We start from the raw sequence: 13,320 nt of genomic DNA on the forward strand, positions 1-13,320 counted from the left end.
GATAAATATTTTCAAACAGCACAAATATGCACCTTTAAAAGTCAGCAAAAACAAACTGATGTTAAATATGAATAAATGCAAAACTCAAAGCTACCTTCTGGACAGGAAGCAATTCACACTAAAAAAATCAATGGTATTTTTCCTTTGCAAGCCACTGGTCCTTTCTAATCACATTTTAACCTCACAAGCAAACAAACCAAAAAATGGGGGTGGGGAAGCAAGCCAACCACCTGGTTCTAAGAACATAACCAAGGCTTTCTAGCATCAAAAAGGAAATGAACCACGTTTACCTTTTATTCACCAACAGCAGCTAGAATCAGATTGCATCTAATCTAGCAGGCTGCTCTTGTTACAAACAAAAAACAACCAAATTTGGTCCAGTGACTGTACAACTCAATATCAACCTTTCAAACAAAATGGATCCTGCTTAAAAAACTTTTTAAGGAAATGCAAACAAAATTACAAACAGATGTGGTTGTTTCAATTGTCTTTAGAGCCTCTTGTCCTTTGAGGAAATAAATACCATATCGGATTATAAGATTTACTATTTTATCCAAAAACAAAATAAAGCACTTTGTAGGTATAGCTATACAAAAAGGTAATCTATTTCTGGCTGAAATCTGGGCATCTCTCTCAAACAGTTTTGTTAAACTCCCATGGTAAAGAAAATGCTTGGAATTATCAAATGTTAAGGCCATTACATATTAGCTCTATAGGTAACTGTTGGGGATTGAATCATGTCCTCCCACAAAAGGCATGTTCAGGTCCTGTGGGTGTGAACTTATCTGTAAACAGGATCTTTGAAGATGTTATAAGCCATGATGTATCTAAACTGAATGAGGGTGGGCCTTAAACCATATATGGCTTAAGTCCGTATAAGCAAAGGAACGACATGGAGCAACCAGAAGCTGGAAGTCAACGGAACCCAGAAAAGAAAGGAGATGCTAGTGCCATGTGCATTGCCATGCGAGGGAAAAGCCAAATATCCCCAAAGGTTGCTGGCCAGCTGGAAGATACCAACCCTGGGAGGAAGCAAGCCTTCTGGCCTCTGAAGCAGGGAACCATTGAATTACTGTTGTTAAACCAACCCACTGTATGGGGAATCTGCAACTGGGAATCTAAAACAAGACATAATATATTTTAGTTTCCCTAAAGACTTTTTTTAAAATTAGAAATGTAAAGATATCAAAACTATGACATTTGAAAAGGCTGCAAGTCAAACTTCTGAATCATTTAAAGAGGTTTACCACTATTCTGGTTGAGGCTGACTCTGGAAGTTTATGGCTACGATTTACGGGAAAACACTTCCTTTTCTCCACTATTCTTTCAGCAATTATACTAATAAAACATCAACTCTCCAAATGACATAAAGGGCTTAGAGCACTTTAGTAAGCAATATAAATGTTCAATATTAGTATCTTATCTGGGTATCTTGACTTAAAGGTACTTTCCAAGGTAGCTTTTTCAAGAAAACTCGAGGCTGCTGACTAATTTCTGGCTTAAACTGGAAACTCTACTTGCTTTAAAAAATAAACAATTCAGGAGAGAATAAATTCCTTTATATTTTCATGTGACTTTACTTATCCACCAAGATAAAAAGCAATTTTTACACAATTACTGACAACGTGTATTCAAATCATAGTAGTCTTACTTCATAATAACTCAAGATAAGTCAACAGAGATTAGCCTTCTAGATCAAGACTCACCACATATATTTACTCATTAAAAAACTAAGCAAAAGCATAAGATTGGCCAGTCTTTTCAACAAATGAGGGAGAAACATTTTCAAATATGAATTTTGTACCTGAACAATAGAAGTAAAACAGAAATAAATACTGGTGATTTTTTCTTCTTCTTCCCAACTAAGGTACAGTTTTTTGTTCATATTTTCTTCAAGACACAATAATATTCCTAATTAGAATGCCATGCTATTTGTACGAAATATGATTCTATTTGTATGAAATGTCCAGAGCCAGCAAACCCAATGAGACAGAAAGATTAGTGGTTATCAGGGACTACAGAAGAACAAAGAATGGTGGCTAACTGCTAATGGGTTCAGGGTTTGTTTTTGGGGTGATGAAACAGTTTTGGAATTGGATAGTGGTGATGGTCGCACAGCCCTGTGAACATACTAAAAGTCACTCAATTGTACGCTTTTAAAAGGGTGAAGTTTATGGTATGTGAATTATAGCTCAGTAAAAAATAAATAAGAATGCTCTAAAAAAAATTAAGGAAGCATTTAGGTACTTTTCTCACAATGAAGTCTACGACACCCATTCAAAGAACTACTGGTTGCGCACACATGTTAAATGTGCTTTTATTTAAAAAAAAAAAAAAGCTTTTCACTTATTATATTAAGTTGCAATAATTAAAAAATGATGCAATCACAGAGGGATAAAAAATGAAACAGGAGTTAGAGCCTAGATACAGACCCAAACCTATATGGGAACTTGGCATTTGTCAAGATCAGCACTGCAGATAGTGAGGTAAGGGTAAAGGATTCAATGAATGGTACTGGGACAACTGCTTATCTATACAGAAAAAAACATTAGATCCTCACCATATAGTATACCAATCCCAGGTAGACTGAAGACCAAATATAGAGTAAAACTTTAAGACTTTTAGGAAAAACAAAAACAGGAGGTTTTTATGAACTCAAGGTGGGGAAGGATTTCTTAAACAACATACAAAGGGTACAAAACATAAAGGAAATGACAGACAAAATCAACAATATTAATTTATAAAGCTGTTTGCCAAAAGACAACACAAATAAGTGAAAAGACAAGCTCCTAGACTGGGAGAAGATAAATGAAAACAAAGCTGGATTCTACTCTACAACTTTCTTCCAAATCTGTCCAGTTCTACGTTCACTGGCTTTATGTTATCCTTTCTCATCTGGATAGAGCAGTAGCTTCCTAACTGTTCTTCCTACTTTCAATTTTGTCTACGTCCAATCCATACTCCACAGCACTGATATTAAAAAGAAGACAAACAAAAAAATCTTCAAATTTAATAACTTCCCATGGCTGTCCAGTGCCTTAGGATAAAATCCCAAAGCCTTTCATGATCTGGTCCCTACCTACTTCTCCAGCCTCCTCTCCTAATGCTGCAGCCTTCCCACCTTGCCCTTCACAACTGTAGCATTTTCTTTTACCTCTTCTATTCATCTTTTAAGATTCTAATCAGACGAGTTAAAATACTCGACAAAGCTAACACTGAATTAAAAAAAAAAAAAAAAAAAAAATCCTTGACAAGGTTTTTTCCAACCACCCCACACAGATCACATACCCTATGAAGCCAGGTCAAGTACCCTCTTCTGCTGGCACAGTACGTAGCATTCTACTTGTACTTCTACCATAGCACTTAATACATTATAAGGCCATCTTGACATATAGGATGTGTGCGTGCAAATGAACATGATCTCAAAACATTTGTGTAACAAATAATAGTAAAATGCTTTATTACATTAATTCTGGATACCAGCTGCTGTTAATTGCCCTCTGTAGGCGAGACAAGGTTGGGCCGAGGTTCATTCGAGCTCCTCCTTCCTTCCCATTCTGCTGCTGCTACAATGGGAAGGAGACCAAAAGTTACAGCCATGTTGTCCCCACCCCAAGCCATACAGGCTTCCCTAATAAAACAAACATTTATTGAGCACCTATTATTACCAGATATTGGGCTAAGCACTAAAGTTATAGGGATAAAAACTCAGATATGGTCTCTGCAATGTTAGCTTACATTATTACTAGAGAGAGAGAGAAAAGGAAAAGAAAAAGAAAGTGCTGGAGATGAGGCTCAGAAATTGCTCTTGGTAAGATTCATTCATTCATCTCATACTGAGTGTCTATTTTATGTCAAGTCCTGGGTACTAGAGATAAAAGGTAAACAAGGTAAGAGTTCCTGCTGACAAAAAAGGATAAATGGATGACGACATAGGGAAATACCCAGGGTTGAAAGCTGGGGCTGCAAGGACAGGGAAAAGATGCAGGGGACCTCAGACATTTCCAATCTTGGGAAACCTGGAGTCGCACCTACAGTAAACCACCACCTAAAAGAGTTTCAGTAAAGAGCTTTCTTGGCTTTTAATATTAGAGCTTCCAGATGACCTGGATTATTAGAAGGGCCGTTCTTGATATCTTACAAAACCAAATTATAAGTACATAATGAAAGCACACTAAGTAATTTAGGGAAGTAAAAACAGCTTAGATGCCAGAAAATACGGAAAAACTGAAAGTTTATGTTGAGAACATGGGACTAATTGATCTCTTAATCTCCAGAACCAACTACAGTGTCTGGCACATTATCAAAAAACAAATCAGGCCTAGCTAGAAGGCAGTAGTATAGTAAGGAACCACAGGATTAGACTGATTGACAGTTTAAATATTTTAATATGAGCTAATACTGCTAAGTAACTGATATTATTGAAAGGCTACCAGCTGTTTGTAGCAGCATGCGATTGAGAACTGACTGTATAGATATGTCTTTTCCTTCCTAAGAAAGGGCTCAAGAATAAGGCTTAGAAAGTATCTACAGTGTCATTATTCATATGTCCAAAACAAAGTCAAACTAGCAACAGGTAATCAGGTCACTAAGAGGAAAGCAACAAAACCAGTATTTGCCCCAATTATTTCCAAACTTTTTCAAAAGTTTTCTAGGTAATCTTTTTTTTACTTTAGGAAGTAATCTTTTCATAAAAAAATGAGGAAAATAGAAGGTGGTTTACTGGAAATACAAAGAATATCATTCAAAAGGGTCACAGGCTGACTACAAGAATTTTTTTTCCAGGAAACTTTAAGCATTTACATAACCACATTTAATATGACTCTCACTACCATGAATTTAATAATAATTTTATAGGAATATATAAACTAATGACAACATATTATGACTCCTATTTTTCAAAACAGTGGGTATATTATGAAGTGAAGCCTTATCTTTTTCTCAGTGTATAAAAGCTACAATGACTACTAATAGGGTTAAAGGTTAACTGTTACAACATTATCACTGTAAAACATAACACACCATAAGAAGAACCTGGAACTCTAAGATGACTTCCCTTTTTTGCATCATTTTTAGATAAATACAAAACCTGTGCTAAACACGAAATAAATCTGTTAAGAGTGCCATGCTGTATTTGAGATGTCTGAGAAACTTCAGCATTCAGAGAATTGCCAAGTATTCAATTCTTAAGTTTATATTTATCTTTAATTCCCACAGTAAAGGGTAGCAGTGCCTTCTTTAGTTATGGGATGAAAATCCTACTTTAATTCTAACTAAGGTAGTGGATACTTTTCATGTCTTGCTTGTTGCTGTTTTTCCATTCCCTTGTACAATACATGTATGAAGAAAACTACTAAATCAATGCAGGGATGGCAGATAAGACAAAAGGAAATAATAACTGCTGCTTTTTTAAACTAATTTTTCATTTCCAATCAAATAATGAAGACACAAGAAAATATGTTTTGGCTATCAAAAGTATAGTCAAAGCATGGCCACAAACCACAGCACAGTATTTGACATAATAGGACCTCAACTTCATCATATAAAATTATGCAGATAATTTTAGTGTGTAACCTTTTTTGGAAACTCCATCAAACTGTTCTGTCACATTTAATCTCTAAAATTACTAACATTTTCCAAGAGCTAAATATGAGTTATCAAATCGAACTTGCTCTTTGGTATTTGGACTTTATATAATCCACTAATTAAGAGGTAAGTGATCTATATTCCAAACACGTGACTGAGAATCAGAAAAAGCAGGCATATATTTATCAATGAGTTCACATCCTAGAAAGATGTTTCTCATTCTCAGCACTACTAAGAGATTTTGGGCTGGATAATCCTTTGTTGTAGGGGCTGTCCTGTGCATTGCAGGACGTTTAGCAGCATCCCTGGCTTATATCCACTAGATGCCAGTAGCATCATCCACTAGCATGACAATCAAGAATATTTCTAAGGGAAATTTTAGGGTTGTGTATGCCACTAGAAGGAAAGCTAAAGGATGAAACATGGGATTGTATAACAGTGAACTCCGCTGTAGATGATGGAGGTTAATAGTACAAATACAAGAATGTTCTCCATGAACTAAAACAAATGTATATCACTATTACAAGGTGTTAACAATAGAGTGGTATATGGAAAAAAATACACCTAATGCAAACTGTGGACTATAGTTAACAGTAATATTGTAATATAATATTCTTCCATCAGTTGTAACAGAGGTTCCACACCAACGTTAAGTGTCAATAATAGGGTGGATAAGGGGCATGGGGTTTTTCTTTTTGGAGCAATGAGAATGTTATAAAATTGTGTGATGAAGCACAACTCTGTGATTATACCAAAAGCCTGTGATTACAGTAGACATTAGATGGATTGTACAGTGTATGAATAAAACTACTTAAAAAAAATGTTTCTAGATATTGCCAATATCCTCTAGAGGGCAAATCACTCTCAGATGAAAACCACTATATTAGAAGAATGTTCACTTAAATGTAAATGATTACTATCTCTGAACGGAATTAAAGGTAAGTTCTGTTCTCTTTTCACTTTGCCTTTTGCATCTCTGTAGATTCTATAATGAACATATAATTTTTAAATATTTTCTTTTCTAAAAGAAAAATCATTCATTAATTATAAATTAAGGAAATACCCATATCGATCTAGCTTATACTTTTTTTGACTAACATGCACAAATGTTTTCCTGAATAGAAAATATTTTTGAGTATCTAAAATGTTCAACAAAATCAAAACTGCAACTCAGAATAGATTAATCTATAAGAATATATATCTCTGAAATTTCAAATGAATATATTAAAGATGTTTCAAGCAAAATAACATCATTTATTGAGCTCTTAGAACGTGATGGTCAAAGTGCTCTGCAAGTATTGTGTTTTATTTAATCCTAAAAAACTCAATTTACTTTGATTCCTCTCCTCCCCTATAAGGTGGATACTAACATCTCCATTTTCCACAGATGAGGAAACTGACACCCAGACAGATCAGATGACCTGTCCAAGGTCATGCATATAGTAGATGACAGAGCCAGGATTCAAACCCAGGCAGTTTTGCTCTGTGACCTGCACTATATGCCACATGTTATACTGTTACTCACCACTGAACAATTTTGCCATCTCACCTGTATTAATTCAAATGGGCAATGCTTAGTGTTTTGGAAAACATCCCCATTGCTACAATGAACAAGCCTCATCTTTGATTTGTATAGTCTGTGGTAGACAGAATAATGCCCTCTCCAAAGATGCCCACATCCTAATCCCCCAAACCTGTTAATGTGTTAGGTTCTATGGCAAAAAGGACTTTGCAGACATGATTAAATTAAGGATCTTGAGTTTTCTCCAGGTAGGCCAATGTAATCACAAACTTCCTTACACATGAAAAAGGGAGGCAGGAAGGTCAGAGTCAGCGAGAGATTGGAAGATGCCACACTGCTGGCTTTAAAGATAATGAAAGGGGGCTATAAGCCAAGGAATGCAGAAAGCTTCTAGAAGCTGGAAAAGGCAAGGGAACTGATTTTCCCCCAGAGCTTTCAGAAGGAACACAGCTCTGCTGACACACTGATTTTAACCTAAGAGAATTGCGTCGGACTTGTGGCCTCCAGAAGTAAGAAATAAATTTGTGTTAAAAGTTTTAAGTCACTAAGTTTGTGGTAATTTGTTATAGCAGCAACAGGAAACTTAAGACGGAGACTTTTCTGAAGGCATTTCCAAATACTCACTTTGTCTTTAGTTTTACTAACATCCTTATAAAGCATCACAGCAGTGGAGAAGAGGAATTCCCTTATATTTGTTAACCTAAAATTCAGGGTACTTAAAATAAAAATTATCACTTACAAAAGAAGTCTTATCCAATCTCAACATAAGTAGTCCTATCTATGGATACAAATATGCTAATATGACCTAAAATTTGTCCCTGGACAGTAAGGGAAAGCCATTAGATTTTAATTGCCAGTAGGGTGTTGCTGTCACCTTTCAAACATGCAGAAGAAATGGAAAGATTTCTTCTTATTTTGTTGGCACAGCCACTGCTGCTTTCTATGCTCTGAAGTTTATTTTCATGTGAAGTCATTCATCTGATTTAAATAATGAAATGGCAGTAAAGCCACTACCATACACACATGATAATACGTATGGGTCTTTTGTTATCAAGATTCTTACTATATTTAAGAATTTCTGACAACCAAAATCTCTGGACTTTGTGGCTGATTTCTGCAAAAATATATAGGGAAAACAAAACTTGTAGTAGTAATGACAGTACTATATTAATTTTTAAATTAATTTTTAAAAATCTGCCAATGTAAACATATAATAGCTACAGTTAAAAAAAGGAAAAACCTCTCATATCTTTTCCAAAGAACTATATTAAGCCTATGCTTTTCCTAATTAATTCCCTTTAAGTGGAAATTAATTTTGTTAAGGTGCAAGTTCCCTAAATAAAAAGGCAATCAATCACATCTTAAAGTACTATTTAACTATTTAAGAATATGTTTAGTAATAGATGAGTAAAAATAAAAATCCTTTCCACACTTAACATGCTGTCATTTAAAAAAAGAAATTAAATCACCTAATTTACTCTAGAAGAAAATTTATATCCAACAATCCACAGATGACTCAAACAGTATCAGCCAAATATTGCTTATGTCAGTTAAATTGCCTGTCTGCACACAGTGACGTTTGCTCATGGATAAGTCAAAACAACAGACTGAAAAATTAGGAGTTCGCAGTTCTCAATTTTCCTTTTACTGATGGCATACAAACGACTTTTAGAATCTCAAAACCTTAGAGAAAAAAACACTAAGATTGTGGCTGACTACTTAAAAACTGACCATGGAAATTTTTTTTTTTTCATTTTATCAACGTTTTATGTGATAGAATTTACTTAGTGCATATGGTTATGTCTGGACAAAAGTTCAGTTTATTTAAAAATAAAAGTTCCCAGAGAAACTTTTCTATATACAATCATTCTAAATTAATTGGCTTCATTTATCTACACCAACACCTCCAAGATAATAAAAAGCTGAATTTCATCTTGCCTATTCCCAAAGATCTCAAGAGCCATGTAATTTCTTAATAGAGTGCTTTTTTGAGTTTTGTTTGCAATATGGTTTATTACTGAACATCAATATGTACCAGATTCTATTCTAGGTCCTGGGGAAATCAAAGAAGTAAGACTCTAGTCTCATGGATCTTAACTAAGAAAATTTCAGATTGTGATAAGTTACTATAAACAGAGTAAAATAATACAGCAACTAGAGGTTAGACTTTTATAAAAAGGATTAATGGAATCAAAACCAGGAATTAGTTATATATAGAAAGGTTGGAGGAAAGCAAGTGAAGAGGCAGTAATTCCTTTCTAGGTCACCCTGTTTCAGAGGCTTCTTTGGTATGGTTATAGTAAACAGATTTAAACAAAAAGTTCAGTCAAAGATTCCATGTATAATAAAATTTAAGCCTTAAATATAATTTAACTATAACTAGTCCAAAATACTACTGAACTGAAGGCAATATATTCTGTATTTAAGTCATTTTGTTGGAACTGCATCAATTCAAAGAACTGTAAAAAATACTCCATCTTTCAAACAACTATCACTGATAACTTGTCTCCTGTGAAGGATCTGATCACTATCTATGCTAGTGAACATTTTGGATAAATCAGATTTTAAAAACCCCATTTCCAATTACATAAATACAGATATCAGGAGAGCAAAGAATATGCAACTACGTCCACCTCTACTTAATTCTTGCATTTCACTAAGAATATCTAAATTTGTGCTAGCCAAATGTAGCTATTTAAATTTAAATGAATTAAAATTCAATAAATTTAAAAATTTAATTCCTCAGTCACACTTGCCACATTTCAGGTGTTCAACAACCACATGTGGCTAGTGACTATCATATTGGACAGTGCAGATACAGAACATTTCCATTATTGCAGAAAATTATATTGGAGATTGCTAATCTAAATTATTTCTCAAATTTGATCTAAACAAAACAAAAAACTTATATATAAAAAAGTTAGTCACAAACTTTTAAAAGAAACTGGTGAATGGTACCATGAAGCTAGAAAGAGGGAAACAGGTATCAGAAAGTCACATATGAGGGACACAGTGTAGCAATCAGATCTGTATGCGAGAATAAGACAAACTCAGATAAGTCCAGGGGCAAGTAAAACGTCCACAAAGCAGAAGCATGTACTCTGACATTCTTGCAGTCATGGAACTTGAGTTTTATTTAGTTCTGATTCAACCTCTAAATTCGGTGCATGAATTTTGATGAGATATATCATCTTTGGACTTTCATTTATTATCTACATTCCATAAGGGAAGTTAAATAGTTTGATTTGGGTATTGGAAATGACTCTAAAAATTGTGAAATGAGCTGTAATTCCTCCTAGTTTCAATATATAAATGTATAGCTTGGATTTTCATTCTGAGAATAATATATATGTGATTTCAAAAACTAACTCTATGACACCAATCTTACTCAAACTCTTTCAAAACATTGAAGAAAATGGAACACTACCTAACTCATTTTATGAAGCTAACATCAATCTAATACCAAAACCAGGCAAAGATGTTACAAAAAAGGAAAACTACCGGCCAATCTCCCTAATGAATATAGATGCAAAAATCCTCAACAAAATACTTGCAAATCGAATCCAAAGACACATTAAAAAAATCATACACCATGACCAAGTGGGGTTTATTCCAGGCATGCAAGGATGGTTCAACATAAGAAAATCAATCAATGTATTACAACACATTCACAAGTCAAAAGGGAAAAATCAATTGATCATCTCAATAGATGCTGAAAAAGCATTTGACAAAATCCAACATCCGTTTTTGATAAAAACACTTCAAAAGGTAGGAATTGAAGGAAACTTCCTCAACATGATAAAAAGCATATATGAAAAACCCACAGCCAGCATAGTACTCAATGGTGAGAGACTGAAAGCCTTCCCTCTAAGATCAGGAACAAGACAAGGTTGCCTGCTGTCACCACTGTTATTCAACATTGTGCTGGAAGTGCTAGCCAGGGCAATCCGGCAAGACAAAGAAATAAAAGGCATCCAAATTGGAAAAGAAGAAGTAAAACTGTCATTGTTTGCAGATGATATGATCTTATATCTAGAAAACCCTGAGAAATTGACGATACAGCTACTAGAGATAATAAACAAATTTAGCAAAGTAGCGGGATACAAGGTTAATGCACGTAAGTCAGTAATGTTTCTATATGCTAGAAATGAACAAACCGAAGAGACACTCAAGAAAAAGATACCATTTTCAATAGCAACTAAAAAAATCAAGTACCTAGGAATAAAGTTAACCAAAGATGTAAAAGACCTATACAAAGAAAACTACATAACTCTACTAAAAGAAATAGAAGGGGACCTTAAAAGATAGAAAAATATTCCATGTTCATGGATAGGAAGACTAAATGTCATTAAGATGTCAATTCTACCCAAACTCATCTACAGATTCAATGCAATCCCAATCAAAATTCCAACAACCTACCTTGCAGACTTGGAAAACCTAGTTATCAAATTTATTTGGAAAGGGAAGATGCCTCGAATTGCTAAAGACACTCTAAAAAATAAAAACGAAGTGGGAGGACTTACACTCCCTGACTTCGAAGCTTATTATAAAGCCACAGTTGCCAAAACAGCATGGTACTGGCACAAAGATAGACATATAGATCAATGGAATCGAATTGAGAATTCGGAGATAGACCCTCAGATCTATGGCCGACTGATCTTTGATAAGGCCCCCAAAGTCACTGAACTGAGTCATAACGGTCTTTTCAACAAATGGGGCTGGGAGAGTTGGATATCCATATCCAAAAGAATGAAAGAGGACCCCTACCTCACCCCCTACACAAAAATTAACTCAAAATGGACCAAAGATCTCAATATAAAAGAAAGTACCATAAAACTCCTAGAAGATAATGTAGGAAAACATCTTCAAGACCTTGTATTAGGTGGCCACTTCCTAGACTTTACACCCAAAGCACAAGCAACAAAAGAGAAAATAGATAAATGGGAACTCCTCAAGCTTAGAAGTTTCTGCACCTCAAAGGAATTTCTCAAAAAGGTAAAGAGGCAGCCAACTCAATGGGAAAAAATTTCTGGAAACCATGTATCTGACAAAAGACTGATATCTTGCATATATAAAGAAATCCTACAAGTCAATGACAATAGTACAGTCGGCCCAATTATAAAATGGGCAAAAGATATGAAAAGACAGTTCTCTGAAGCGGAAATACAAATGGCCAAGAAACACATGAAAAAATGTTCAGCTTCACTAGCTATTCGAGAGATGCAAATTAAGACCACAATGAGATACCATCTCACACCGATTAGAATGGCTGCCATTAAACAAACAGGAAACTACAAATGCTGGAGGGGATGTGGAGAAATTGGAACTCTTATTCACTGTTGGTGGGACTGTATAATGGTTCAGCCACTCTGGAAGTCAGTTTGGCAATTCCTTAGAAAACTAGCTATAGAGTTACCATTCGATCCAGCGATTGCACTTCTCGGTATATACCCGGAAGATCGGAAAGCAGTGACACGAACAGATATCTGCACGCCAATGTTCATAGCAGCATTATTCACAATTGCCAAAAGATGGAAACAACCCAAATGTCCTTCAACAGATGAGTGGATAAATAAAATATGGTATATACACACGATGGAATACTACGCGGCAGTAAGAAGGAACGATCTCGTGAAACATACGACAAGATGGATGAACCTTGAAGACATAATGCTGAGCGAAATAAGCCAGGCACAAAAAGAGAAATATTATATGCTACCAGTAATGTGATCTTTGAAAAATGTAAAACAAATGGCTTATAATGTAGAATGTAGGGGAACTAGCAATAGAGAACAATTAAGGAAGGGGGAACAATAATCCAAGAAGAACAGATAAGCTATTTAACGTTCTGGGGATGCCCAGGAATGACTATGGTCTGTTAATTTCTGATGGATATAGTAGGAGCAAGTTCACAGAAATGTTGCTATATTAGGTAACTTTCTTGGGGTAAAGGAGGAACATGTTGGAAGTTAAGCAGTTATCTTAGGTTAGTTGTCTTTTTCTTACTCCCTTGTTATGGTCTCTTTGAAATGTTCTTTTATTGTATGTTTGTTTTCTTTTTAACTTTTTTTTCATACACTTGATTTAAAAAAGAAGGGAAAGTTAAAAAAAAAAAAAAAAAAGGGAAAAAAAAGATGCAGTGCCCCCTTGAGGAGCCTGTGGAGAATGCAGGGGTATTGGCCTACCCCACCTCCATGGTTGCTAACATGACC

At 34.9% G+C, this 13,320-nt stretch overlaps 1 protein-coding gene across 6 annotated transcripts in view; it reads right to left on the reverse strand.

The window, feature by feature from the left end:
- NSD3 (nuclear receptor binding SET domain protein 3) overlaps nt 1-13,320 on the reverse strand; it is a 140,996-nt gene that overhangs the window by 115,802 nt on the left and 11,874 nt on the right. Inside the window, exons 2-3 of one of the 6 annotated variants that reach the window (XM_037831386.1) lie at nt 3,466-3,566; nt 1,022-1,118 (exon numbers count right to left, since the gene is read on the reverse strand). The exons of 4 other annotated variants lie outside the window; for them this stretch is intronic. The gene's annotated coding sequence lies outside the window, so the exon portion shown is untranslated. The remainder of the gene's footprint in view (nt 1-1,021; nt 1,119-3,465; nt 3,567-13,320) is intronic. One more of the 6 variants, XM_037831384.1, reaches the window with a different exon arrangement.

This window comes from Choloepus didactylus, chromosome 3 (genome assembly GCF_015220235.1).
Source record: "Choloepus didactylus isolate mChoDid1 chromosome 3, mChoDid1.pri, whole genome shotgun sequence".
Classification (NCBI taxonomy): Eukaryota; Metazoa; Chordata; class Mammalia; order Pilosa; family Megalonychidae; genus Choloepus; species Choloepus didactylus.